This window comes from Oncorhynchus tshawytscha, linkage group LG30 (assembly GCF_018296145.1).
Source record: "Oncorhynchus tshawytscha isolate Ot180627B linkage group LG30, Otsh_v2.0, whole genome shotgun sequence".
Lineage (NCBI taxonomy): Eukaryota > Metazoa > Chordata > Actinopteri > Salmoniformes > Salmonidae > Oncorhynchus > Oncorhynchus tshawytscha.
Window position 1 is genome coordinate 21,461,866 of NC_056458.1, and position 24,993 is coordinate 21,486,858.

At 43.0% G+C, this 24,993-nt stretch overlaps 1 pseudogene; it reads right to left on the reverse strand.

Moving 5' to 3' along the window:
- Window positions 1–1,532: 1,532 nt before the first annotated feature.
- The window catches only part of LOC112229115, a 53,601-nt pseudogene continuing 30,140 nt past the window's right edge, over window positions 1,533–24,993 (reverse strand).

Here is a 24,993-nt window from a genome sequence, read left to right on the forward strand (position 1 = left end):
ATGATTTTGGATTAATACATCCAGATGAGTGAAAAATCTATTCTCGTGAAGCACCCTCCTAAATTGCAGTGGATCTCTCTATCAGCAGTAGGCAATTATAAGTCCAAGTGTTATTTTCTATCAGCTCAAGTTTAATTCTTCCAATTTCCTCCACAAAGCTTAATCAAGAAGCAGCAGCACATCACTCACTCATTGTTGAAGATTAAGCTGTTAAGCCCCTACAAGAGATGGCTGTCAAAGCAATCACTTTCAATCTAGCAAGTGTCTACTGAAGGGATCTTCAGTCTCTGTTTAAACACTCACCGGTAAGACTAGAGAGTCCCTTTAGCAGCAACACGAGAGCCATTACAGAAGCCCTGGACAGCTGGGTTTGCATCTTGCCACTACACGCGCCATAAATAATGGATGTGCACAGCCGGTCTTCTCATAAGCATGTACAGTGTGTTACTGTCGACTAGAGACTTTCTTTGGTTTGACTGTCTAGCTCTAGTACACATGCTCCCTTCAGACAGAGTTCATAAAGTTATGTGACCTACCTTTAATATCTGTCTGTTTGGCAGCTAGAGGTTAAACAGGTGTTTCTCCAATAGGGCTCGTTCACGTCGCCCCCATTATGCAGATCTGATCCAGCCGCAGCTCATAGCTCAGGGTGTGACGGGCATCCCCTACTCTGTAAACCACTTAACCGTGGAGACCTGGGCGCAGGAGGGAGCCCACAGCCAGAGAGAGAGGAGCCTCCAGGTTAGAGGAGTCGTAATTAAAGATAATGTACCCAGCATCCATCCACCCCTTGCCCTCTGACTAGAACTACATCAAAGACAGCCCTAATGAAGATGGTTCACACACCACACGTCTCCCTCTCTCTAGTACACAATCAGCAGCAGTCAAGCAGTTTAAAATGTTACAAAAACACTCTTGTAATGAATGCAGAGTGCCGGCTAGGTTGTATAACAGCTGTTTAAGAACCTGTCAAAAGAGGTATAATGATGATAATAGGTAAGTGGTTGGTGTGTCTAAGCAAACACTTCCCCTGGCTGATTATAATTGAGACAGATGCCTTCACTGATAGCAGGCAGTCGATGCTGTATTCTAGCTCTAAGCCCAGCAGCGGGATTGGCAATAGAAGGCCCCTGTGCGGTAAACTGTAGCATGGCCCCAGAGGGACACACTGAAAAGATAAACCTGGGGGCCAAAACCACTAGAACTCTGACAGGAATCTGTGGAATTATAACTACTGCAGAGATAGGAGACTGGTCCTGGAGGACTGAAACACCTCAGGGAGACAGGACGGACAGCTGATCGTCCTCGCAGTGGCAGACCACGTCTAACAACACCTGCACAAGATCGGTACCTCTGAACATCACACCTGCGGGACAGGTACACATTATTCAATTTCTGTTAGTCACATGTCTGTGGAACTTGTTCAGTTTATGTCTCAGTTGTAGAATCTTTTTATGTTCATAGAAATATTTACACATGTTTGTGGAAAATAAATGCAGTTGACAGTGAGAGGACATTTCTTTTTTTGCTGAGTTTACTGTATAAAAACACAATGTCACCTGACCACTTCAAAAATATATGTTTTTGCTGGGAAAAATAAGACATGCAGATTAGAAAAAGATATGTTCACAGGGGTCAAGAAAACAGACCTATAGCAAATTGTATCTTTCAACACCTACAAAACACTGACATTGCATACACACTACAACATACAGTACATATTGAAAATAACACTCATATCTAAATCTACAACCCTCCTCCAGCCCCAGTACTTTCTCCACCTGCAAGTCTCTGTGTTTGTAGTCCATGGAGGCTGGTGCCAATGTCCATGAAGGTGGTTTCTATATGGTAGCAGAGCTTGACATCTGGGTCAGCACCACCCAGCTCCTCTGCTGCCCTCTGTGGAAACCTCAGCTTGGACTGACCCCTTCCTGGTACCAACACCTCCCAGGGCTTCTCCTTCAGATACTGCAACCCTAAGGGACAGAGGGGAGGGGGGCAAATTGCGGGAGGGGACAAAGGGAAGGAGGGAGAGGGTATGTATTTGATTTGATTTATTAGGAACCCCATTAGCTGACGCCAATGGCGACAGCTAGTCTTACTGGGGTCCAACATGTAACGAAAAAGACAAAGGACAAAATAATTTACCATTTAAATACATTAACATGTAGTGTGTGCATCTATCAGTTACACATACAGTTGAAGTCGGAAATGTACATACCCCTTAACCAAATATATTTAAACTCAGATTTTCACAATTCCTGACATTTAATCAGAGTAAAAATTCCCTGTTTTAGGTCAGTTAGGATCACCACTTTATTTTAAGAATGTGAAATGTCAGAATAATAGTAGAGAGAATGATTTCTTTCAGCTTTTATTTCTTTCATCACATTTCCAGTGGGTCAGAAGTTTACATGCACTCAATTAGTATTTGGTAGCATTGCCTTTAAATTGTTTAACTTGGGTAAAATGTTTTGGGTAGCCTTCCACAGTCTTCCCACAATAAGTTGGGTGAATTTTAGCCCATTCCTCCTGACAGAGCTTCTTTTTTTTAATATATATTTTTATTTCACCTTTATTTAACCAGGTAGGCAAGTTGAGAACAAGTTCTCATTTACAATTGCGACCTGGCCAAGATAAAGCAAAGCAGTTCGACACATACAACGACACAGAGTTACACATGGAGTAAAACAAACATACAGTCAATAATACAGTAGAAACAAGTCTATATACGATGTGAGCAAATGAGGTGAGATAAGGGAGGTAAAGGCAAAAAAAAGGCCATGGTGGCAAAGTAAATACAATATAGCAAGTAAAACACTGGAATGGTAGATTTGCAGTGGAAGAATGTGCAAAGTAGAAATAAAAATAATGGGGTGCAAAGGAGCTAAATAAATAAATAAATACAGTAGGGAAAGAGGTAGGTGTTTGGGCTAAATTATAGATGGGCTATGTACAGGTGCAGTAATCTGTGAGCTGCTCTGACAGCTGGTGCTTAAAGCTAGTGAGGGAGATAAGTGTTTCCAGTTTCAGAGATTTTTGTAGTTTGTTCCAGTCATTGGCAGCAGAGAACTGGAAGGAGAGGCGGCCAAAGAAAGAATTGGTTTTGGGGGTGACCAGAGAGATATACCTGGTGAGTTGGTATAAGTGTGTCAGGTTTGTATGCCTCCTTGCTCACACAAGCTTTTTCAGTTCTGCCCACAAATTTTCTATAGGATTGAGGTCAGGGCTTTGTGATTGCCATTATTAACCCATTTTACTACAACTTTGGAAGTATGCTTGGGGTCATTGCCCATTTGCGACCAAACTTCCTGACTGATGTCTTGAGATGTTGCTTCAATATATCCACCTAATTTTCCTCCTCATGATGCCATCTATTTTGAAGTGCACCAGTCCCTCCGGAAGCAAAGCACCCCCACAACATGATGCTGCCACCCCCGTGCTCCACGGTTGGGATGGTGTTCTTCTGCTTGCAAGCGTCCCCCTTTTTCCTCCAAACAAAACAATGGTCATTATGGCCAAACAGTTATTTTTTTGATTCATCAGACCAGAGGACATTTCTCCAAAAAGGACGATCTTTGTCCCCATGTGCAGTTGCAAACCGTAGTCTGGCTTTTTATGTCGGTTTTGGAGCAGTGGCTTCTTCCTTGCAGAGCGGCCTGTAAGGTTATGTTGATATAGAACTCTCTTTAGTGTGGATATATATACTTTTGAATCTGTTTCCTCCAGCATCTTCACTTTTCGCACCAAAGTACGTTCATCTCTAGGAGACAGAACTCGTCTCCTTCCTGAGTCGTATGACGGCTACGTGGTCCCATGGTGTTTATACTTGCGTACTATTGTTTGTACAGATGAACGTGGTACCTTCAGGCATTTGGAAATTGCTCCCAAGAATGAACCAGACTTGTGAAGGTCAACAATTTTTTTGCTGAGGTCTTGGCTAATTTCTTTTGGTTTTCCCATGATGTCAAGCAAAGAGGCACTGAGTTTGAAGATTGGCCTTGAAATACATCCACAGGTACACCTCCAATTGACTCAAATTATGTCAATTAGCCTATCAGAAGCTTTTAAAGCCATGACATAATTTTCGGGAATTTTCCAAGCTGTTTAAAGGCACAGTCAACTTAGTGTATGTAAACTTCTGACCCACTGGAATTGTGATACAGTGAATTATAAGTGAAATAATCTGTCTGTAAACAATTGTTGGAAAAATGACTTGTGTCATGCACAAAGTAGATGTCCTAACCGACTTGCCAAAACTACAGTTTGTTAACATGAAATTAGTGGAGTGGTTGAAAAACGAGTTTTAATGACTCCAACCTAAGTGTATGTAAACTTCCGACTTCAACTGTACTTGTCTATATATACACACAACAAGTAGGTCACATGGTTGTGCCGTGAGATGTTGCTTTATTTGTTTTTTGAAACAAGGTTTGCTGTTCACGCACTAAATAAGACGGGAGTTCCATGCACTCATGGCTCTGTAAAATACTGTACATTTCCTAGAATTGGTTCTGGACCTGGGGACTGGGAAAAGACCCCCTCTGGCATGTCTGTTGGGGTAGGTGTATGTGTAAGTTATAAAACTTGTAAAAACAGATGACGCAGTCAGTATTTCCTCAACTGTTAGCCAATATATAATATTTTACATTTATTGAATTTGCCATCTGCCTTGATACACCTTTAGAAATGACTCTATATGGTTCAGGACATATACTTTCTCCATTGAAGTGCACCTTGTCATTGAACTCCAGAATAGACTGACATTTTGGTGAAATCGACTGCGAATCGATCACGTCACTGATGTAATTACACTAATGAGTAAATCTATGCCAGCATTCCAAAATATCAATCCAGGTCATGGTCTTCGGCTTCTCCAATAATTAGGTCCAACACTACTCAATCAATAACAGGGGAAAGACTGGAGTGAAACATGGCAACTAGAATGAGATGCATAGCATACGAAAACATATTTTTATTTAATCTCACAGACAAAACACAAGTGATGCGCGGGTCAGCTGTTGGTTAACTCACACGCAATGGCTAATAACCCATTCGCAACCGCCCGACTGGTTTTAAGGAAATTAAAAGCGGTTCAAACTACCCAACATGTTTTTGATATGATTTCAGTTCAGCTTGGATGCATATTATTTTAAGTGGTTGAAATACTATCAGATTTTATGATGCTGATTAAGATCGCATCACCACCTTTACAAACGGCCCCCATTCGTACATGAATTCTCTCATGAGAGCTGAAAGAAAGAAAACATTTCACCACCCCTGTTCTCTAAACAACATCTATATCTGGTGTATAATTTTACTGCAAGAAAAGCTTAATTCGGCAGGAGTTAATATTAAATTAGGCTATGTGAGAGGTTTAGACTTACAGTCAGTGTCCAGATTTCAGTTAGGCTACTCTTCCATTTAACCCATCTGAACAGTACAATTCCCTTGATGTGCCATTTTGAAGTCCCTGTCTTGTGCCTGTCAAATTTGTATAGCGCCTCACAATCATCACACATAACATATCCAGCACAGGTATCATCCTCTTTAACCACTTCATCTACTGTTCTGGCCTTCCCTTCGATTTACTTTCAACTCTCCATTTGCAGGTTCTCTGTTGTTGAATTAATCTCCGACGTTGCCCTTTTTGCCTCAGTGGATCGACTTTAACTTTTTCAAAAGCATTTGGCAATAAATTTGTTGAGCATACAGTTAGCCCTTAAAACTTAGGCTACGCACTAATGCCAGATAAAAAAATAACGAAAGAAAACCCTAAAAGTAGCCTATAGATATGAATGGTACATTTATGGATTTTTAATGCATTGTTTTCTTTCTATTCAATCAGCACACCACCCACCTTCATCCACACAATATTTCATGACCCTAAACTCACCCTGCCTGCAGATATAACCACAGGGACTGCGGTTTAAGAGTCATAAACACACACAAACTTACTGCCGATGAGCAGGTCGATATCCCTGGCCTCGGTGGCAACATCTGAGGCACAGACCTGTCCCACCTGCACAAGCAGGGCCGCCACGTCATCGTAGAGCGGAGGGAAGGCCTGGCAGAATGCCACCAGGCACAGCAGAGTGGGCATGAAAAATACAAAAACTTCATGAACAGCAGGGAAGTGAGTACAAACAGAAAAAAAGTATATCATGAGTAATACTGCACTAACAGAGACCCACCAGGAGATGGCAGTAACATATTAAAGTACAGAAAGGGAGGCACAGCAAGTAGGACATGTAGTAAGGGGAGGGAGGGAGGGAGGGAGGGAGGGAGGGAGGGAGGGAGGGAGGGAGGGAGGGAGGGAGGGAGGGAGGGAGGGAGGGAGGGAGGGAGGGAGGGAGGGAGGGAGGGAGGGAGGGAGGGAGGGAGGGAGGGAGGGAGGGAGGGAGGGAGGGAGGGAGGGAGGGAGGGAGGGAGGGAGGGAGGGAGCTGTGAGCAGGGTAGCCATGACGCTGACAGCCAGACGTGCCACACTGAGGGACTGTGTACTGGGAACACAGGTGGGACAGCAGCTGGATAGCAAAAATCTGTAGAGGGGGACAAGAACCACAGTTAATGCCAGTCCTTCACATCCAGAGAAATTTCCATTATAAATGAATACAGGCATATACATTTTGTAGCCTGGAAACTAATTGATGTACACTGAACAAAACATATAAAAACGCAACATGAAACAATTTCAAAGATTTACTGAGTTACAGTTCAATGAAGGAAAATCAGTCAATTGAAATAAATTAATTAGGCCCCAATCTATAGATTTCATATGACTGGGAATACAGCATATGTAGGTCACAGATTCATTAAAAAAAACAGGCAGTATGTAGTGTGACCGACGGAGTTGATCAGGCTGTTGATTGCGGACTGTGGAATGTTGTCCCACTCTTCTTCAATGGCTGTGCAAAGTTGATGGATATTTGTCCGGAGCTGTAACACGCTGTCGTACACGTCGATCCAGAGCATTCCAAAAAATGCTCAATGGGTGACCTGTCTGGTGAGTATGCAAGCCATGGAAGAACTGGTACATTTTCAGCTTACAGGAATTGTGGACAGGTCCTTGCGACAGGGGCCGTGCATTATCATACTCAAACATGAGGTGATGGCAGCGGATGAATAGCACAACAATGGACCTTAGGAACTCGTCACGGTATTTCTGTGCATTCAAATTGCCATCGATAAAATGCAATTGTGTTTGTTGTCTGTAGCGTATGCCTGCCCATACCATAACTCCACCACCACCGTGGGGCACTGTGTTCACAACGTTGACATTAGTAAACCGCTCGGCCCACATAACGCCATACATGCTGCCTGCCAGCTGCCCGGCACAGTTGAAACTGGGATTCATCCATGAAGAGCACACTTCTCCAGCGTGCCAGTGGCCATCAAAGATGATAATTTGCCCACTGAAGTCGGTTACGATGCTAAACTGCAGTCAGGTCAAGACCCTGGTGAGGATGACGAGCACGCAGATGAGCTTCCCTGAAATGATTTCTGACAGTTTGGGCAGAAATTCTTTGGTTGTGCAAACCCACAGTTTCATCAGCTGCAGGGTGGCTGACCTAGATGATCCCGCCAGTGAAGAAGCTGGATGTGGAGTTCCTGGGCTGGCGTGGTTACACACGATCTGCGGTTGTGAGGCCGGTTTGACGTCCTGCCAAATTCTCTAAAACGACATTGGAGGTGACTTATGGTACAGAGATGAACATTCAATTATCTGGCAACAGCTGCTCTGGTGGACAAGCCTGCAGTCAGCATGCCAATTGCACGCTCCCTCAAAACTTCAGACATCTGTGGCATTGTGTTGTGGGACAACAATGCACATTTTAGAGTGGCCTTATTGTCCCCAGCACAAGGTGCACCTGTGTTATGATCATGCTGTTAAATCAGCTTCTTGATATGCAACACCTGTCAGGTCAATGGATTATCTTGGCACAGGCGAAATGCTCACTAACAGGGATGTACAGTGCCTTCAGAAAGTATTCAGACATCTTGACTTTTATTCCCTCCACATTACGTTACAGCCTTATTCTAAAATGGATTAAACTGTTGTTGTTTTTATCTACACACAATACCCCATAATGACAAAGCAAAAACTGGATTTTAGAAATGCTAGCAAAAATAAAAAACATACCTTGACATATTCAGACCCTTTGCTATGAGACTCAAAATTGAGCTCCGGTGGATCCTGTTTCCATTGATCATCCTTGAGATGTTTCTAGAACTTAAAGTCCATTTGTGGTAAATTCAATTGATTTGACATGATTTGGAAAGGCACACACCGGTCTATACAAGGTCCCACAGATAACAGTGTATGTTAGAGCAAAATCCAAGCCGTGAGGTCGAAGGAATTGTCCGTAGAGATCCAAGACCAGATTGTGTCGAGGCACAAATCTGGGGAAGGGTACCAAAAAAGGTATGCTGCATTGAAGGTCCCCAAGAACACAGTGGTCTCCATCATTCTTATAAGACTCTTCCAAAAGCTGCCCCCCCAGCCAAACTGAGCAAGTCATGGGTGAAGGGCCTTGGTCAGGGAGGTGACCAAGAACCCGATGGTCACTCTGACAGAGCTCTAGAGTTCATTTTCTGGAGATGGGAGAACCTTCCAGAAAGATAACTATCTCTGCAGCATTCCACCAATCAGACCTTTATGGTAGAGTGGCCAGACGGAAGCCACTCCTCAGTAAAAGGCACATGACAGCCCACTTGGAGTTTGCCAAAAGGCACCTAAAGACTCCCAGAACATGAGAAACAGATTCTCTGGTCTGATGAAACTGTTAGGTTCTTATTTTTCTGATTAAATAACTCACGGACACTAGAGAAGCATTAACCAAGTTGAATTATTCCTAAAGGTTCTGTACAGCTGTAATCAGACAGCAAAACATTTCAGACACCACAGTTATATACATCCTACCTAAGACACTCCCTCTCTCCATCCTTAGTTTATGCCCAAAAGAAAGAAGGTAACCAGACACTAACCCTGATTACTCCCTTAAGGGGAACTGACCTCAACCCTCACCTCCTGACCTCAACCCCTCCTTCACCTAATCCACAGATATCCATCTGTCTTCCCTATATCAACACATCACTCTCCTCTCCTCCATCAAACACATTCCAAAGCCTTCTGGCTTTTTTTTACATACTCTTTCTATTCAAGTTTCCGTCTCTATCATCTATTTAATATCTCAAATGTTCAAAGTTTAGCCAATTCCAACAAAACGAAGATTGAACTCTTTGGCCTGAATGCCAAGTGTCAAGTCTAGAGGAAATCTGGCACCATTCCTACGGTGAAGCATGGTGGTGGCAGCATCATGCTGTGGGCATGTTTTTCAGTGGCAGGGACTGGGAGACTAGTCAGGATCGAGGGAAAGATGAACAGAGCAAAGTACAGAGAAATCCTTAATGAAAACCTGCTCCAGAGCACTCAGGACCTCAGACTGGGGCGAAGGTTCACCTTCCAACAGGACAATGACCCTAAGCACACAGCCAAGACAACACAGGAGTGGCTTCGGGACAAGTCTCTGAATGTCCTTGAGTGGCCCAGCCAGAGCCTGGACTTGAATCCGATCAAACATCTCTGGAGAGACCTGAAAATTGCTGTGCAGCAACACTCCCCTTCCAACCTGACAGCACTTGAGAGGATTTGCAGAGAAGAATGGGAGAAACTCCCGAAATACAGGTGTGCAAAGCTTGAGTAAGGGGTCTGAATACTTATGTAAATGTGATATTTCCATAAATAAATAAAAAACTGTTTTTGCTTCGCCATTATGGGGTATTGTGTGCAGATTGATGAGGGAGAAAAATAATAATTTTTGAATAAGGCTATAACCTAACAAAACGTGGAAAAAGTCAAGGAGTCTGAATACTTTCCAAAGGCACCGTTAACTAATTTGTGGCCAACATTTTAGAGAAATAAGCTTTCTGTGCGCACAGAACATTTCTGTGATCTTTAACATCAGCTCATGAAACATGGGACCAACACTTTACATGTTGCCTTTATATTGTTGTTCAGTAGAAAACCCTGAAGAAGACACAGGGCTAATGTAGCTCAGGGTTGTGGGCTTGGATGCCTGTTTCCTCAGCTGGGGCTGGGCCAGACAGCTCTGGGATGAAGTCCAGGCAGATATGGATGGAGGGAATGCCTACCACAGTCAGAGGTAGTAAAGCTTGAGGGCAACCCTGAGAGAGAAAATGAGAGGAGAACTCGGTGAAGCGAACATCTGTGCCTTGCACTACCTTATAAAGACCTTTGTCTGAAAAACAAAAAAGCAATATTACTGTGTGTTCCTCTTGAGATGCCGTAGCAACCTAGCCGGTACACACTTACTCAAAATAGTCTGAATTCATCCAAAATAAATCAAGAAATCTGTAATTAGGTCTTAGTCGTGCAATTTTACATCTAACTAAGATGTCTGGTGCAATATTTCTGAAGTGAAAAAACTTGCATGAAAACAAGTCATCTCTTGTTGAGTGATAAACACTTAATTGAAGAATCCCGTCCATAGTTCCCACTCCTACTAGGAGTAGTACTGTTGACCAAATCACAGACAAAGGGGCGTAGACTTCGGCTACCCAACTTAGACTTGCCTCAAGAACAAAATGTGTGCTCGAACAGCCGGAAAAAAATAAACTAATAAAAACATAAAAATGTAATCATAATATATGCGCTAAATGTTTGGGAAGCATGCGACAGGCTTTAGTTTTGCCTTTGACTGAGGTTCTTCTGTCTTGTGATGTAAACACACACACAGCAGCTTGTGTGCACAGCATGGATCCAGGCATGCAGGATTACTGCGACAGAGAGGCAGGATTGGGTTGATGAAGTGAAACATATGGCAGCGTCCTACTACTGGGACTGTCTGGGACTGCTGCAGTCATTCAGGCTGCAGGCAACTGATTCCCCTCTCACCACTCAGGCACAGATCACTGACAACAGCACTTCTGTGGCACACTTATAATCTTATGGAAGACACCATTTGGTTATGCTGTTTGTTATGACTAAATGCTGCCTTGACATGTGATCATATAAACATGATCCTTTCAGCTCTCGGAGCCTTATCGACAAAAGGGCTAGAATTTGAGATTAGAATTTGGCAAGAACATCTCTTCTACGTAGTAGAAGGGTTTACCTGGAAGTGCACCAGCTTGGCGATGTTGGGGTCAGCAATGAACATCTGGTACAGCAGATAGCAGATGTGACACTGCACCTCTTGTAGGTCACTGAGTAGCCCCTCATCCTCCTTAGCAGGCTCCCAGCATCGCACCTGGCCACGGTCCTTAGGGGCCCCTGCTGCTCCTCTGAGGTGGGCAGACACACCTCCAGCAGGATCTGGACTGCTGCACTGTCCTGGAGGCAGAAAGAAACACAAGACACACACCATGTGGGATTCTACTTACAACTAAAATGACTGACATACTATACACTGTGTGTGTGTGCACATGTATGAGTGTGTGTATCTGTCCCTGTGTGTTACCTGTGCAGCCAGCAGGGCGTTCTTAAGCTCTTCTCTGGTGACCTCTGGCTGTCCAGCCTGTCCTAGGCCCAGGTTAGAGAGGGTCAAAGTCTGTGGTCTCCTTTAGGAGGTTGAGGTAGGCCTTGGAGGCCAGCAGGTAGCTGGTCAGCACGTGGAGGACAATGTCCATCAGTGGGGGACACCTGGGGACAAACAGTTTATTTACTCACATGTACAAAAAAAATATTTTGTGGTGAAATAACACACAATAGATATGTTCAATTTTAGGCATGGGCAATTCCACTATAACAGAGTGATGCGGAGACTACTTTTAACCGTGTCCACGGAAAAATGGACAAGAACACATTCCTTGTCCCTGTGCATAGAGTTGTATGGTTTGTTTAATTTTGCAATCATTGGCTTTAGTTTTACATACATTTCGAAAAATCTGAGTCTCAGCATCACTCTTACCGTGGAATTGCCCACTTAGTGAAATTACTCACATATTATATGTATACTTCATTATCTGATTAATGTCAAACATATTCCAGGCTCAGTAAGCATTGTTTTGTCCTGAAAAAAATACCTAAACTAAATACTTGATAACAATTTCCTTTTGAACACTTTTCATTGTACAACATTCTTAAATATAGTGATCTAATGCAAAATAGTAAGCAAAGCAACAGGTGCAGTAGGAAAGGTAGTAATACTCTACCTGTAGACTCTCTGGTCACTGCACAGCACGATGAGGGGGTCCACCATCAGGTTCTGAGTGTACCTCTGCTGCCTCAGCATCTTCACTGAGGGCTGCAGCGCATTCACCATCATCACCCACAACCTGGCTAACACAGGGACAGAATGTTTTGCTATGCTGTGGCCAACTGAACATGACCCAGTTACAACACTCATTCAGGGACAGAAAGCAGGAGCATGTTCAGTCGACAGAAAACGTTTTGAGACACATTGCAACAGTGCAACCTGAACCTGTCCAATTTCTCATTTACATTTTTTTTTTAAATTGATGTAATTGACATTTACTCTCAAGAGTTGGGCCCATCCCTGTTTGTACTATCCATTGAGCCAGCCCTTCCCATAACCCTAACTTTATCGTGCTGACCTGAGGGGCATGACGGTGTTGAGGACCATCCAGAGCTTGTTTAGGGTCTGGGGGATGCGTCGGGGACCCCAGGGCCCAGCAGGAGCCCCATGCTATCCATCAGAGCCTCAGCGTAGGGGATCAGGTCTCCAGATGACAGCAGGGTCAGGTGGTCCAGCATCCTCATCAGTCTAGGACCACTGGACAGAACCTTCTGGAAGGCTGGGGAGAGAGGGTGATAAGAGTATTTAGTGGGAGACATGACTGGAATCTTAATACAGTACATTTAGGGTTGGTTTCCCGGACAGAAATCAAACCTAGTCCTTGAATAAAAAGCACTTTCAATGGATTTTATAATCCTGAACTAGGATGTCTCTCTTTCTTTCCACTCCACTGATCTGAAACCAGATAACAGCTTGAAGGTGATATAGCATAGGTCAATGGTGAGGCTTGCTTTCATTTGTCCAGTTAATTCACATCAACATGGATGGAGGGAACAGATGGCGTGGGTAGAAAGGAAAGAGAGCAACCCCTCACTGTTCTGCAGCGGAGTCATACACTTAAAAAGGTCAACCTCCCTAACAGAGGCTGTTAATATCACCATGATATAAAAGCACTGCTTGCATCCCAGCCTCCACTGAGCAGCATTAAGCCTCAGTTCTGCTGCAGTGTAGGAGCCCTCCTCTCTTTATTCCTCTTTCTGTGTCTACTGTAATACAGGAGACCGTCACCTCTGGGCCTTCTCCCTCTGTCCCTTCCTCTTTCTCCCTCTCCTCCTTTTCTAAAAACAGCCACTTGTTTCAGTGACACATCCAGAAGAAAAAAACTCCACATTAAGATTATCATTTAGAATTGTATTTTTTACAAAGAAAATGTCTCTTTTGAATGTTGGATTAAATAGTGTGTAGGTTATTTCCCTCCAAATCAGATAGCAGTCTGTAGTAGTTTTACAGATGACATTACATTAGGTTAGCAGTGCCTTGGAGTTATGCAGGAGTAGTAGGGCTGATTCTGTGACAGGGAGAAAGTGTTTAGTGGCACCCTATGCCCTACATATTACACTACTACGACAATTCTATATAGAGAATAGGGTGCCATGATGATCCATCAGGGGGCTCCATCTCTATTAGAGGCATGATAATCCTCCAGACACTGAAGCCTTTACTGCAGGGTTACAATACACTGTTCCTAAAGCCACCTGAATTTCCTATTCATAACATGACCCTGTGTTAATCCCACTCACTAATACTGAGTCTATACCACCTCCCCTGTATTGACTCCCAACCACTTTATTATTTTTACCTTCATTTAGGCAAGTCAGTTAAGAACAAATTCTTATTTTCAATAACAACCTAGGAATAGTGGGTTAACTGCCTGTTCAGGGGCAGAATGACAGATTTGTGCATTGTCAGCTCTTGCAACCTTTCGGTTACTAGTCCAACACTCTAACCACTAGGCTACCCTGCCGACCCTACACTCCCTTAGCCCGACTCTGCACAATAGACTCTTTATTGAGCTCTATCTAGGTCTATCTAGGTCTGTACAAACTATCCCTATAAAATCAGATGTAAACTCCCCATTCCCAGAACTGTTTCTCTCCAACCCTAAACCCCTTTCTCCACTTCCTACTCTACGACCCCCCTCCCTACCACATTCCCTCTCCCTCACTCTCTCCAGTCTCACCGTTGTGGAGTATCTACAAGTGTTAGAGGTGAGCAGCATCCTCCGAAACAGAGGCAGGGTTCCTGTCACCACCACCTCACACACCCAGTCCTCCACCATACACAGGTGGGGGTAGTTGGTGGCCAGCAGACGCAGCAAGACCAAGTGGAGGCCTGGGGGAGAGGAGTTAAAAGACATGTCACATTAAAACAAGCAAAGGAAAAAGAATGCTGACCCTAAAGGTTAATACTCTGAAACAAGTTGGTTTGAATATTGTCCTCCAAAATAATACACAGTGTAACAAATTGGCAGGTAAGAACAGTTTGCATTAGGTTGATAGAAGCCTACACTAAACACTGGCTACCTGGCAAAAGGGTGAGTACCTGAACTTCCCGGAGGCCCTAAAGAGAAAGTGTTGTAGGTTAATCAGTAGGCTGACTAGCTGCTTTCATAACATTAACACATATATCAGATATCAGGTAAAAAAATATATAACAAATTGCACTTTACAGTTAAAGTTACAAATTATACAGTTGAATGATCTGGGTGCTGAGTAAGGCTTTGAACCAGTATCTGGGCAAAGGAGGCGTGGAATATGACGAGATCTCCTCTCCGCCCAGAAAGCTACCATTCAGCTGCATGCAACTATTGTCATTTACTGCCGTTAAACCCGGCATGTACTTCCACAAAAGGTGCCTCTTCTGGTCAAAAATGCTACATTTATCTTTTTTTGGTTGCTTGTATTATAATTTTTTATACCTTTCTTGGACGTACATACTGTGTGAAACGGCAGTAAATTATCATAGTTGCAGCCAGGCCAGGCATATTTGGTGAGTAACGAAAGTAATTTGACAATATAACACTTGCAGAGCTAGTGAATGGTAGCGTGAATGGTAGCTTTTTGGGCAGAAAGGAGATCTCGTCATATTTGTCATTTCATTCATCACCTTTGCCCAGATACTGGTTCATCTTTAAAATATGACGATTAACAATATGTACATTCAAAGACGCGCTAACCTCTTCTTACTGTAATAAATACTTAGGGATACCCTGTACATTTGCTGTACTTACCCCCAGCTCCTGTTGCAGGCCCTGGGCCTGGGTGATTAGGTATTTGATGAGGATCTGGTCCATGAGTGTTGCAGAGTACGACTTGGGCTTCCTCTGCAACAGAGCTGAGGTGAGAGGAAGGAGAGGAGAGGTTAATTTGGCCCTGCTGTCCATTTAAAAACACCCAGTGTGAGTGCTTCCAGAGTGGGGTGATTCTTTACTGACATGGCTTCATTAACACACCACTGATGGGAATCCTTATTTCCGCTTGGAGGGTATATCGGCACTTAGATCAACACAACAATTAAGAGGAAAGCAGAGCATATTATTAAACGAACACTGATGTAAATGATGACTAACGAAAGGTGGGAAGACCTCTTATCATCCAAGAAATACTGATTCTGTTAAGTGTAGTAGGTAACACTAGGGATGTGGAAAATATTACATTTTGTCAGTTATTGTCATGCGAAAGACTGCCGGTCTCACTGTAATTGACCATTAACATGAACATGTCCAGGCCTCCACACATACAATCCACATACAAACTGCTGATATGCGCTGTGGTGGTTAATTAATTTACTATCAAATGAGGAGACAAACTTATCACACAAGACAGAGTTATACTTAAACTAAATCTTTATTCACTTATTAATAAGGGTGCAGGTCAATACAACACACATATATAAAGTGAATCGATTGAGTGCTCTGCAATAACGATGGCTGGTCGACGAATCACCCTCAGATGATTTGTTGATAGCCCCGAGACAAATAATATAACCCTTTTTTATAGGGTTTTTACATCCTCCTGAATGTTCATGACAAACAACAGATGTATGGAATGGGTCACAAGGTTAAGATTTGTATGAAAGATACTAAATAATTAACAGACAGTATCTGCTTTAAAAACTGTTCTCATTGTGTATAAAACAGGGTCTGGCCACGAGCCATCTCTCCCTGGTACCTTATAGAACAGAAACATTAACTCATGCTATGGAATGCGGTCTTGTTAGGTTTATCGCCCATACTGGGAGCTAGATTTAATTATTTCCCTATACTTTCCATTGTAAGAGTATGGGCTCTCAACCAAACAAAAACATTCCGGTTGGTTTATCTTTGGATTTTCTCCTACCATATCTGTTGTGTTATAGTCTCCTACATTATTTAAACATTTCTACAAACTGAAAAGTGTCTTCTTTCCAATGGTACCAATTATATGCATATCCTGGCTTCTGGGCCTGATATGGCAGGCAGTTTACTTTGGGCACGTCAGTCAGGCGGAAATTGATAAAAAAGGACCCTAGCCTGAAGAAGTTTTAACAGCACTATCAACAAGGCAGGACCTACAGGCCCTAATTTTGTCGCACCTGGACTATATTGTTCAGTCGTGTGGTCAGGAACCACAAAAAGGGACTTAGGAAAATTTCTAATGGCACATAACAGGGCAGCACGGCTGGCCCTTGGATGCACACAGAGTGCTAACATTAATAATATATGCATGTCAATCTCTCCTGGCTCAAAGTGGAGGAGAGATTGACTTCATCACTACTTGTATTTGTGAGAGGTATTGACATGTTGACGAGCTGTCAAAGTGACGAGCACACAGCTTGGACACCCGTCCATACCCCACAAGACATGCCAGCAGAGGTCTCTTCACAGTCCCCAAGTCCAGAAGAGTCGGGAAGCACACAGTACTACATAGAGCCATGACTACATGGAACTCTATTCCACATCAAGTAAGTGATGCAAGCAGTAAAAATGGTATTTAAAAAACTGCTAAAAATACATCTTATGGAACAGTGGGGACTGTGAAGCAACTCAAACATAGGTTCAGACACATGCATACACACAATAACATACACATGGATTTAGTACTGTAGATGTGTGTTAGTGATGAATTAGGGGCCTGAATGCACACAATGTGTTGCAAAATCTGTATTGTAATGTTTTTAAAATTGTATAAACTGCCTTAATTTAGCTGGACCCCAGGAAGAGAATAGGGATCCATAATAAATATAAATATATCTTAAATCAGTTTTAATGTTTTCTGCCGTGCGTAATATGCGGTAGGCAATGTAATGTATAACCGCACAATAATCATTTTAATTCAGTTTTGTTTTTTCAGGCTTGGGCTCATATACAGGCCTAAGCGTATGCATAAGCTCTAATATGTGTATGGGTGCTTTGAATTAATCATCTTCACCTTAGAAAGCGCTGTCCATTTCATTGTTTCATTCATTTGAAACAGGCTTTGAAACAACATCCACAATGACCATGTTTCCACTCAGTTTTAACCCATTGTTGAACTTCTTTCTTCAAATTGATCAAACACAGTGAGGTGAGTTTAAAAAGCACAATACTCTTTTGATAAATGTTTGATGTGATTTTTGATTGCACTTGCATTGATGTCAGAGTAGTTAGAGGTACTATAGAGCCCTGTGTACCAGGCCATTAGTGCATAAGAGGAGATTATTTTACTGCAGTCATGACCCATGACTGCTGGTGTAGCAGTAATATGATCACCACAACAGCCCTAGGTAACACCTCTCCTGAGAGAAAGCCTAGCTGGGGGAAGGAAACCCCCAAAGCAATAAAGAGTCTCCTAGTAGCTTAACAACAAAGGAGAAAACCCGTCTTTCTCTTGGCTCCACGACACACTTTCTCTCTCTGACCTTCTCAAACACAGCATACCAACTTCAATGGAGGAGAAAACAATGAAAGAGGAGGAGAAGAATAAGCAGCAACAGGGTGGCTCGGAGAGAAGCCAAGTGTGGCTGAATGAATGGAGTTCAGGAGTAGCATACCCTATGGTACATAGCCAGGAGGAGACACTGTACAGCAGGATACGTACCAACTTTATTTAGTATTGGCCAGTAGAGCCTCTTCATAGGACAGAATATAGTAGAGGATGAGGAGCTGTGTGGTGATGCTGTATCTGGAACGCACCCCTCGACCACCCTCAACCTGCCAGAGAGAGAGACGGATAGTGATGGAGAGAACAAGACCTGAGAGAAGAGGGAGAAAAAGAGACTAGTAGAGGTCAGGGGCAGGTCACCCCAGTGTTCTACACTGCAGGGCCAATGGACAACTAGCAACAAATGGCCTCTCCTTCTAGGGCGACCAAGGCGGAATAAAATAATCAAGTGGATGACGGGACATCTATACGGCATGGCTGATGTATGACATCATTAAATATCATATCAGTCAGTGGCTGCTGACAGCCCAATAGCTCGAGGAGACCTTAATGATATTGAAGGCAATTTACTCCCAATGGCCTCCAAACATAATGAATGACTGGATTAATTGAAACTGACCAACTATTATTTGATGTTGAAAACGTCTTTACATGGTGGTTTAATGTCACTGCCTGCTTTTCAAATGTGCAACACTCAGCAATTGTGTAAAAAACTTTTACAACCCATTAGTTATCAACATTTTACAGCATGCAGAGGGAAGGATAGAGAGATATGCACACACACACACACACAAATATATATACACACACACAGAAAACAGTTGAAGTCGGAAGTTTACATACCCCTTAACCAAATACATTTAAACTCAGTTTTCCTGACATTTAATCGTCGTAAAAATTCCCTTTCTTAGGTCAGTTAGGATCACCACTTTATTTTAAGAATGTGAAATGTCAGAATAATAGTAGAGAGAATGATTTATTTCAGCTTTTATTTCTTTCATCATATTCCCAGTGGGTCAGAAATGTACATACACTCAATTCGTATTTGGTAGCATTGCCTTTAAATTGTTTAACTTGGGTCAAACCTTTTGCACGATAGAACGCATCTCCTTCCTGAGCGGTATGACAGCTGTGTGGTCCCATGGTGTTTATACTTGCATACTATTGTTTGTACAGATGAACGTGGTACCTTCAGGCGTCTGGAAATTGCTCCCAATGATGAACCAGACATGTGGAGGTCTACAAATTGTTTTCTGAGGTCTTGGCTGATTTCTTTGGATTTTCCCATGATGTCAAGCAAGGAGGCACTGAGTTTGAAGGTAGGTCTTGAAATACATCCACAGGTACACCTCCAATTGACTCAAATTATGTCAATTAGCCTATCAGAAGCTTCTAAATAATTTTCTGGAATTTTCCAAGCTGTTGAAAAAGGCACAGTCAACTTAGTGTATGTATGTATGTATGTATGTATGTATGTATGTATGTATGTATGTATGTATGTATGTATGTATGTATGTATGTATGTATGTATGTATGTATGTATGTATGTATGTATGTATGTATGTATGTATGTATGTATGTATGTATGTATGTATGTATGTATGTATGTATGTATGTATGTATGTATGTATGTATGTATGTATATACAAGGACATAGTATCTGGGGGCTATTAATTAGGCAAGGACCACATCACCTCCACCCTACCTGACACCCTAGACCCACTCCAATTTGCTTACCGCCCAAATAGGTCCACAGACGATGCAATCTCAACCACACTGCACACTGCCCTAACCCATCTGGACAAGAGGAATACCTATGTGAGAATGCTGTTCATCGACTACAGCTCGGCATTCAACACCATAGTACCCTCCAAGCTCGTCACCAAGCTCGAGACCCTGGGTCTCGACCCCGCCCTGTGCAACTGGGTACTGGACTTCCTGACGGGCCGCCCCCAGGTGGTGAGGGTAGGCAACAACATCTCCACCCCGCTGATCCTCAACACTGGGGCCCCACAAGGGTGCGTTCTGAGCCCTCTCCTGTACTCCCTGTTCACCCACGACTGCGTGGCCACGCATGCCTCCAACTCAATCATCAAGTTTGCGGACGACACAACAGTGGTAGGCTTGATTACCAACAACGACGAGACGGCCTACAGGGAGGAGGTGAGGGCCCTCGGAGTGTGGTGTCAGGAAAATAACCTCACACTCAACGTCAACAAAACTAAGGAGATGATTGTGGACTTCAGGAAACAGCAGAGGGAACACCCCCTATCCACATCGATGGATCAGTAGTGGAGAGGGTAGCAAGTTTTAAGTTCCTCGGCATACACATCACAGACAAACTGAATTGGTCCACTCACACAGACAGCATCGTGAAGAAGGCGCAGCAGCGCCTCTTCAACCTCAGGAGGCTGAAGAAATTCGGCTTGTCACCAAAAGCACTCACAAACTTCTACAGATACACAATCGAGAGCATCCTGGCGGGCTGTATCACCGCCTGGTACGGCAACTGCTCCGCCCACAACCGTAAGGCTCTCCAGAGGGTAGTGAGGTCTGCACAACGCATCACTGGGGGCAAACTACCTGCCCTCCAGGACACCTACACCACCCGATGTTACAGGAAGGCCATAAAGATCATCAAGGACATCAACCACCCGAGCCACTGCCTGTTCACCCCGCTATCATCCAGAAGGCGAGGTCAGTACAGGTGCATCAAAGCTGGGACCGAGAGACTGAAAAACAGCTTCTATCTCAAGGCCATCAGACTGTTAAACAGCCACCACTAACATTGAGTGGCTGCTGCCAACACACTGACACTGACACTGACTCAACTCCAGCCACTTTAATAATGGGAATTGATGGGAAATGATGTAAATATATCACTAGCCACTTTAAACAATGCTACCTTATATAATGTTACTTACCCTAGATTATTCATCTCATATGCATACGTATATACTGTACTCTATATCATCGACTGCATCCTTATGTAATACATGTATCACTAGCCACTTTAACTATGCCACTTTGTTTACATACTCATCTCATATGTATATACTGTACTCGATACCATCTACTGTATCTCGCCTATGCTGCTCTGTACCATCACTCATTCATATATCCTTATGTACATATTCTTTATCCCCTTACACTGTGTATAAGACAGTAGTTTTGGAATTGTTAGTTAGATTACTTGTTGGTTATTACTGCATTGTCGGAACTAGAAGCACAAGCATTTCGCTACACTCGCATTAACATCTGCTAACCATGTGTATGTGACAAATAAAATTTGATTTGATTTGATTTAGAGGCGGACCAAAATGCAGCGTGATTGTTATTCATGTTTTTTAATGAAGAAAACTATACATGAATAAACTAACAAAAACAATAAATGTGAGAAAACCTAAACAGCCTATCTGGTGACAACAAACACAAAGACAGGAACAATCACCCACAAAACACTCAAAGAATATGGCTGCCTAAATATGGTTCCTAATCAGAGACAACGATAAACACCTGCCTCTGATTGCGAACCATTCCAGACAGCCATAGACTATGCTAGATACCCCTCCTATAATACAAACCCAATACCTAACAAAAACCCCAAGACAAAACACACCACATACAAAACCCATGTCACACCCTGGCCTGACCAAATTAATAAAGAAAACACAAAATACTAAGACCAGGGCGTGACAACAAGTTCAAACAGGTGCCATTAATACAGGTAACAAGTGGAGGACAGAGGAGCCTCTTAAAGAAGAAGTTACAGGTCTGTGAGAGCCAGAAATCTTGCTTGTTTGTAGGTGACCAAATGCTTATTTTCCACCATAATTTGCAAATAAATTCCTAAAAAAAATCCTACAATGTGATTTTCTGGATTTTCTTTTCTAATTTTGTCTGTCATAGTTGAAGTGTACCTATGATGAAAATTACAGGCCTCTCTCATCTTTTTAAGTGGGAGAACTTGCACAATTGGTGGCTGACTAAATACTTTCTTGCCCCACTGTATATACTGTACTCTATACCATCTACTGCATCTTGCCTATGCCGTTCGGCCATCTCTCACCCATATATTTATATGTACTGTGGCGTACAGCAGGTCAGCCACCAGAGGGAGACTCGTCGAGGCCTGGTGAGAGACGGTGTATACATCACGAGGCGATGGCTCCATCTGCTGGATGTGCCAGGTCTCGACGGGTGCTCCGTCCAGGACTAATTGGGGCTGATTGGGAGTTTGTGAGTAATCAAGGGCTGATTGCTCACCAGCTGTGCAAGGCCCATAAAGCTGCCAGAAGAGCAGCACACAGGGAGAGAGTGGGGGAAGAAATGACTCCCGTATATTTGGGGACGGTTACAGAGGTAACCGGAGTGAGTGCAGTTTTGATCCCGACAGGATACAACAAGACCCGGAGCCCAGAAGACGGTATCCCAGAGAGGGTCTCATGTGGGAGACCTATCCTTTTCTTTTTGATTTATTATTTAAATAAACACCCTTGAAACCAAGCTAATCCTACTCTGTCCGTGTCTGATTTGTGTAAACGTCTTGACCAAACCCCCTGGTCTGCCAAAGTACATATTCTTATTCATTCCTTTACACTTGTGTGTATAAGGTCGTTGTTGTGAAATTGTTAAATTACTTGTTAGATATTACTGCATTGTCGGAACTAGAAGCACAAGCATTTCACTACACTCTCATTAACATCTGCTAGCCATGTGTGTGACCAATAAAATTTGATTTGATTTTTAAACCAGTTCAGACTTAAGTATAACTTTTGTATGAAGCCTTTAGTGAGAGGTTCAATATTTGCATAATTTTGGCCCTCCGAATTCATATTCATTATATAATTAAGCCCGTTTAATTTTGTCTGGCTTTTTTTTTTGCTCTTTTTTTTTTTGAAAGGTCGTTCAGTGTAGGCAGGGCCATAAGTAAATAACGAAACTGGGATAAGACTAAATAATTAATCTGGGAGGTTTTTAGACAAATAGACAGGTATTTACCTTTCCATAGTAGTAAGATCTTATCTACTTTTGCTAACTTTCTATTAAAATGTACTGTAGTGAGAGCTGTGGAAGGACCACCAGAGGGCAGGCTGTTCCCATGGACAGTAGCCCAGCCCGGCATGTGAGTCAAGGTGATCAGAGGCAATTAGGCAACACAGTAACGGTACTAATGAGCTATTTTCTTTCCACTACAAGAAAGAGGAGGGAACCGGCAGAGAGGGGAGAAAGAAAATAGTGTTTGCTTCTCCAAAGGAGAGGACGTACCTTTCGGAAGGGAGAAGAAGGGGACAAACTACCTCTTGGGAATGGCCACCACAAATCCGGACCACCACCCAGAGGGAGCTCTCCATGGACGGGTCGTTGAGCAGTGACACACCGGTGATTTATGTTATAGTTTAAAGATACTCCTTATGTTCATTGTTCTTGTAAAGAAGATTTGTGTTTTCCTTGGGAGATCATCCTTGATAGTGTTTAAGAAGAAATACCTCAATAGAGAACTTTGTTCAATTAAGAAAATCTGCTCCTGACTCGTTTATTCCACCTTTCCGCTTTAGAGCAACCTCAAAGTACTCGGGCTGCTGACAGTGCGTTTATTTATTTTGGGATATGAATACCGATTATGTTCACTTCACCATTAGATAATTTTATTGGTAAACTGAAAGGTAATGTAAAAGTAAAATTTTGTTGTGATCCAGTACGTGATATGGCACACTTATCATAGTTCGGTTGTAATCCAGAGAGCTAAGAGAAATTATTTAGATCCTCTATGAGGCTGTGCAGGGATCCAAATTGTGGATTTAAAAGAAATTGTCAGCGTACAATGGCATCTTTGTTTTTAAGCCCTAGATTTCAAGCACCAAGATATTATTGTTGGCTTTGATTTTAATAGCCAACATGTCAAATGGTCATAATAAATAGATATGACGATAGAGGACAACCCTGTTTTACTCCTCTTGACAGTTACTGAGAAGTAGCCATTATTTACAATTTTATACTTGGGGTTACTATAGCTAACTTTCAAATCAAATGTTATTAGTCACATGCGCCAAATACAACAACCTTACAGTGAAATTCTTACTTACAAGCCCCTGACCAACAATAGTCTCAAAGAAATACGGATAACAAAAAGCAGCAGTAAAATAAAAATAGTAAGACTATATACAGGGGAGTACCGATACAGAGTCAATGTGCGGGGGCACCGGATTAGTTCAGGTAATATGTAGGTAGAGTTATAAAAGTGACTATGCATAGATGACAACAGAGAGCAGCAGTGGTGTAAAGAGAGGGTGAGGGGGCACTGCAAATAGTCTGGGTAGCCATTTGACTAGATTTTCAGGAGTCTTATGGTTTGGGGGTAGAGGCTGTATAGAAGCCTTTTGGACCTAGACTTGAAGCTCCACTACCGCTTGCCGTGCGGTAGCAGAGAGAACAATCTATGACTAGGGTGGCTGGAGTTTTCAACATATTTTAGGGCCTTCCTCTGACACTGCCTGGTAATAGAGGTCCTGGATGGCAGGATGCTAGGCCCCAGTGATGTACTGGGCCGTTCGCACTACCCTCTGCAGTGCCTTGCGGTCGGAGGCCGAGCAATTGCCATACCAACCAGGATGCTCTCGATGGTGCAGCTGTAGAACCTTTTGAGGATCTGAGGACCCATGCCAAATGTTTTCAGTCTCCTGAGGGGGAATAGGTTTTATGGTGCCCTCTTCACGACCGTCTTAGTGTGCTTGGACCATGTTAGTTTGTTGGTGATGTGGACACCAAGGAACTTGAAGCGCTCAACCTGCTCCACTGCAGCCCCATTGATGAGAATGGGGGCGTGCTCAGTCCTCTTTTTCCTGTAGTCCACAATCATCTCTTTTGTCTAGATCACGTTGAGAGAGAGGTTGTTGTCCTGGCACCACACGGCCAGGTCTCTGACCTCCTTTCTATAGTCTGTCTTGTCATTGTCGGTGATCAGGTCTACCACTGTTGTGTCATCACCAAATTTAATGGTTTTGGAGTCGTGCTTGGCTGTGCAGTCATGA